At 35.0% G+C, this 6,300-nt stretch overlaps 1 pseudogene; it reads left to right on the top strand.

Moving 5' to 3' along the window:
* The first annotated feature begins 3,782 nt into the window (after positions 1 to 3,782).
* Positions 3,783 to 5,613, top strand: LOC120081657 (annotated as a pseudogene).
* Positions 5,614 to 6,300: the final 687 nt, after the last annotated feature.

Raw genomic sequence — 6,300 nt, 5'->3', positions numbered from 1 at the left:
CAATCTGTTTTACTTTATACACTCCTAAAGAATCTTACGATAGCAGGCGAACATGTCTACAAGAAAATCATCAACAGTTCAGTAGTTTTCCTAGTGTTGTATGTAGACGATATCCTACTCATTGGGAATGACATAGGTTTACTGACTTCAGTTAAGAACTGGCTAGAGACCCAATTACAAATGAAATATTTGGGAGAGGCTCAGTTTGTTCTTGAGATTTAGATCTTTCAGGATCGAAAGAACAAAATGCTAGCACTGTCTTAGGCATCGTACATTGACAAGATGTTGTTCAAGTACTCGATGCAGAACTCCAAGAGGGGCCTATTGCCTCTTCGACATGGAGTTACATTGTCTAAGGAATAGTGTCCTAAGACACCTCAAGAGGTTGAGGAAATAAGACGGGTCCTCTATGCATCTGTCATCGACAGTTTGATGTACGTGATGTTATGTACTAGACCTGATATCTACTACATTTTGGGGATAGTCAGTAGATATCAGTCTAATCCAGGACAGGGTCATTGGACAACCGTCAAGAACATCCTCAAGTATATTAGAAGAACGAGGGACTATATGCTTGTGTATGGTTCTAAGGATTTGATCCTTACAGGATACACGAACTCTGATTTTCAGACTGATAAGGATTCTCGAAAATCCACTAGAATCAATGTTCACTCTTAATGGAGGGAATGTAGTATGGCGAAGCACCAAGTAGAGGTACATCGCTGACTCCACTATAGAGGCCAAGTATGTAGCGGCTTGTGAAACTTTTAAGGAGGCTGTTTGGCTCAAGAAGTTCCTGACCAATCTAGAAGTTGTTCCAGACATGTCTAGGCCCATCACCATTTATTGTGATAATAGTGGTGCTGTGGCGAATTTTCGTGAGCCTTAAGAGTCATAAGCACGACAAGCACATTGAGCGGAAATACCATCTCATCCAAGAGATTGTGCATCAACGGGGCATGATTGTCACGAAGATAGCTGTGTATCACAACGTTGCTGATCCTTTTACGAAGCCTCTCATGGCTATAGTGTTTAAGGGTCACCTGCAGATTATATGTCTATGGGACCGACCACGGCTGGACTAAGGGAAGTGGGAGATGTTGTACTGTGCGTTTGTGCCTTAGTTTATTGATTTGTGTACTTGTAATGAGATTATCTTGTACACCCCACTAGCTTTAGGACAAGTGAGAGATTGTTGGGGTTGATGCCCTAAATCTTGTAGGGTCTTGTAGTTTGTAAACACTTGTATGAACAAATGCTTTGTGATTTATAATATGAGATATTTTATTCACTACAGTCTATGAAATATGAAATATTTTAGTTGCATTAACCACAAACCAATAAACTAAGATCCATGGTTATCGTTGTAACTTAAGCATGTATGTGGAGACATACATGTGGATCGTGCTTTAAGTGATAACCTAAATGGTCCGTAGTATATGGATAAAGGAAGGAAACCTTATCCTGGTGATACTACGAGTGTGGCCCGTTTTATAGGTGTTACAAATGTTGTAAAGTGCTATAAATTTTCTGATCCTGATCATTTGTGTATTAGACATGCAAGCAGGGATGCTCTATACAACGGAGTTTGTATAAGACCGAACCACAAAATGTTTAGTCTCGTTTTATAACGTCATTTATAATTGAGACTTTCATTTCACTAGGATGAACATAGGTAACATGACCTTAATCCTGAGTGAATTGTGAACACTTGTCTATGAGAGCGGTTCTTTGATTTTCATGGAGGTGAATGGTCAGATCGCCGACTCAAACCTACACTTTGGGGATTCGTCTGATTGGGGAGCTGGGAACTCAGCTACACAAGACGGAGTTCACTTCTTCCTCGAAGTAGGGGTAAGTAGAGAAATTACTCCCTTAAGGATTGATTCCGGGGCTTGAAAACAATGTGGCACGATTACTCCTTCTCTTGGCCCGAGAAGGGTTTATTCATAGTAGAACTATGATCTATTGTTCATTAGAGGAATCAATGCTACTTAAGGAGTTAGATGTAACTATAGGGGCAAAACAACAATTTGGCCTAGCTGTACTTATAAGCAGTTTGTGAAGAGTCATCGTACTGTTGATTGGTTATATCCAATGGACACAGAAATATATTTGTAGTGCGAAAAATGCAGCTGTCGGTCTTTAGTGGAGTGCCCGACAGTTAAAGGATGGTGGATATCGTGATTAAAGAGTTTAGTCAGTTAGTCACGTACCGTTGGAGCTTCAAGTTACAGGTCCAAAAGGTCCCTTTGGTAGCTCGATGGATTCAAGTTGAGAATTAGTTTTTGGGTTAGTTTGAAATGTTCAAATTAACAAGAGGGAATTTGATTATATATGATATAATTGATTTAATGTATTTGATACATTATTATTTGATTGGAGGAATTAATATAAATATGATTTATATTAAATGCCATAAAAGAGAAAAAGAACTATGGTTTATATGTTGCATATGAAGCAATATTAAAATTATAGATTATAAATATAATATAATAAGTTAGTTATTGTATATATTTATAAATAATTAAATATAAGATAATTCATTTTTGTTTTCTTTAATAACCACCTTAGTGGGTGTTTATAGACGGTTTATGGCTAAATGGAATAAAGAAGAAAAATAGTTTCAGATTCATTCCATGCTACATGACTAAGTTATACGATAACTTGTTGATAGAGTAAACGATAGTTAACAAGTTTTCTATATGATAGAACTTACTTACTACACAGTCGAGGACGAGTCTATGCGGTAGACTGATATCTTCTACACGATCGTTCTATTCTTTACTCGATTGCTTACTCATTCTTCTATTCCTCCATCCCTCTATCCAAATCCATACAGAGGCCACAACTACTGGATTCTCACACTGAGAATACCAAGGTAGCCTCGTGGTGGTTCCCAGTTCTGTTTGAGGGTTGAGGATCGAGTTGCACTCACTGATGATTGAGGATTTTCTAAAGACTCGTTGTGTTCGTGCTTGATTGTAGAGTTGTTGAATGATCAAGGGATACGTGAAGAAGGAGTTCTTCAAAGGTATTGTTTACTCGATCCCTTGTTTGTTCTTTATGAAGCATATTGTAATTTATCGTATAATGCATAACTGTTTCTGTTTGATTGTAAATTTTTATGTTCTTTCACAATGGAGCTTGGAACGATCTGCTTTCACTCACTGGTTCTCTTGATTTAGAAATCCTTCAATGACATCATTCTTGACACAGAACACATAGCAAGAACATTCTGTTGAAAAGTTGGAAAACTTTAGCCTGCTTATTTGGCGGCTTATTTAACATGGGTATATAATTGCATATTCATTTCAACATCAAGTTAAAGGTCATGTCATTATCACAAAATGTATACATTTTTAGAAAAGAGGAGGACAAAAAAAAAAAAAAAATTGAAAGCTAGAGTTGATAGACCAAAATCAGATGTAAATCTATTTTGCTTACCATGTCCCATTTTATTATATGACCCCAATGCACAAAATGAAAAATCTAAAAATAAAAAATAAAAAAGTTGAAGAAAGATGCTCGAATACATGAGGTTCAACTAATGAGACAAAACTCAAACTCACTATAATTGAATTTATTAGCCTTACTTTATTACTCAAATGAAGTTGATGTCTTTAAAATTCAAACCAAAGATAGAAAATGAATTAGCAAATCCATGTTGGGAAAACAAAATTTTGGTGTAATATTTTTAATTCGGGGATAAGTTATTTCAGGATAAGGTCGAACAATATTTTAGAAATTCTTTTGCCAACAATATTGGTTTTTCATGGATCATGTGCCAACAAAGTGATGCCCCACAACCTATTATTAATACATGCAATGGATTCTATTGTGATAACTTTAGTCCTAACAATCCTAAGAGCCCAAAAATATTTACTGAAAATTGGGTGGGATGGTTCCAGAAATGGGGCGATAAAGACCCTTATAGAAGTGAAAAAGATGTAGCTTTTTCTGTAGCAAGATTTTTCCAATCTGGTGGTGTGTTTAACAATTATTACATGTATCTTGGAGGCACAAACTTTGGAAGAATATCGGGAGGTCCATTCATTACTACGTCTTATGATTACAATGCCCCATTTGATGAATATGGAAACTTGAATCAACCCAAATGGGGACATCTCAAACAACTCCATGCATCCATCAAAATGGGAAAGAAGATTCTCACCAACAGCACCCATTCAGACCAAAAACTTAGTAGCTTTGTTACTTTAACAAAATTCTCTAACCCAACAACAGGTGAAAGGTTTTGTTTTTTGAGTAACACATATGGCAGCAATGATGCTACCATAGATTTGCAGGCAGAGGGAAAGTATTTTGTACCAGTTTGGTCTGTGAACATTCTTAACGGTTGCAACAAAGAGGTTTTCAACACTGCAAAAATAAATTCCCAAACTTCTATGTTTGTGAAGGTGAAGAATGAGAAGCAAAATGCATAACTGTCGTGGGTTTGGGCTCCGGAGCCCATGAGAGACAATCTACAAGGAAAAGGTACATTTTACGCAAACCTTCTTTTGGAACAAAAAAGAACCACGGTTGATTTTAGTGACTACTTATGGTATATGACAAATGTTGAAACCAATTCAACGTCTTCACTTCAAAATGTAACTCTCCAAGTGAATACAAAAAGTCATGTGCTTCATGCCTTTGTAAACAGAAGGTACATTGGGTCGCAATGGGGAAGCAATGGTCAGAACTTTGTATTTGAGAAACCCATTCTATTAAAAGTTGGAACCAACACCATATCCCTTCCGAGTGCCATAGTAAGATTTTATGACATGGTGTCAACTAGAATTGATGAAGGTCCCATTTATCTAATTGGAGATGGAAATGTCACAACTGATTTGTCATCAAATTTATGGTCTTATAAGGTTGGATTAAATGGAGAAATGAAGCAACTTTACAACCCAATATTCTCACAGAGAACAAATTGGAGCACATTAAATAAAAAATCTATTAGAAGGAGAATGACATGGTACAAAAAAAGCTTTAAGACACCTTCAGAAATTGACCCTGTAGTATTGGACATGCAAGGAATGGGAAAAGGTCAGGCTTGGGTAAATGGACAAAGCATATGTCGATTTTGGCCTTCTTTCATTGCTAGCAATGATAGTTGATGATAGTTGCAATGCAACCTGTGACTATAGAGGTGCATATGACCTTAGCAAATGCATTGGAAATTGTGGAAATCTTTCCCAAAGATGGTATCATGTTCCAAGATCGTTTCTATCAGATGACACCAATATATTGGTTTTGTTTGAAGAAATTGGTGGAGATCCTCAACAAGTCTCAGTTCAGACCATCACTATAGGAACAATATGTGGAAATGCTAATGAAGGAAGCACGTTAGAGTTGTCTTATCAAGGAAGGCATATCATCTCTGAAATCCAAATTGCTAGCTATGGAAATCCAGAGGGAAAATGTGGTTCATTCAAAAAAGGCTCATGGGATGTGACAAATAGTGCTCTTTTGGTGGAAAATACTTGCATTGGTATGGAAAATTGTTTCATTGATGTATCTGCAAAGTCGTTTGGATTGGGCGATGCTACCAATTTATCTGCAAGATTGGCAGTTCAAGCACCATGCTCAAAGAATCGAGTGATGTAATATATATATTATCATTTGAGCTAACAAATTAATTTTTTTTCTTTTTCATGGTATGATTTATTGATAACAAATCTGAGAGAAATTAGAAACTTCTAAACAAGTTTTTCTGGTTAAATATTTCAAAAAGTAATAACATGTTTTGAAGCTTCATCTAAATAATGTAAACGACCAACAATCTGTTCGTAGAAATTATCTAACACCCAACAGTATTGAAATTGTAAGAAAAACAAGTACTTTTAATAAGATAAATTTTAACTAAAATTTAAAATATATATTGTTTTCATTTTTCAAAAATTTATATTTAATGGAGTCACTATATTTTTGGAAAACAGATATAAGATACTAGTAATAACTAGTTGAATGTTCACGTGTTTTATCATGTTAAAAATACGTACTTTAGTTGTATTTGATGAAAAATATATGAATGTTATTAGAGGATTAAATATAATAAATATATTATTTCGACGATTGGATTATCTCGTAATTTCAAATTTTAATTTAAAGCCAAAATATTTTCCTTTTTAATTTCGTCACAACAATCTTTTAGTTTTTTTTCTTTTTCATTATTTTCATTTGAATGATTTGATTGTGCTCTTAATTTTAAACTTTGATTCAAAAACCAAAAAAAAAAATTTTCTAAAAATTTTGTGATAATCATATCAAAGCTTAGAACAAATTTTTTTATTT

This window comes from Benincasa hispida, chromosome 7, assembly GCF_009727055.1.
Source record: "Benincasa hispida cultivar B227 chromosome 7, ASM972705v1, whole genome shotgun sequence".
Classification (NCBI taxonomy): domain Eukaryota; kingdom Viridiplantae; phylum Streptophyta; class Magnoliopsida; order Cucurbitales; family Cucurbitaceae; genus Benincasa; species Benincasa hispida.
The sequence above is the reverse complement of the archived record's forward strand: the minus strand, read 5'-3'. Positions and strand labels throughout refer to the sequence as shown.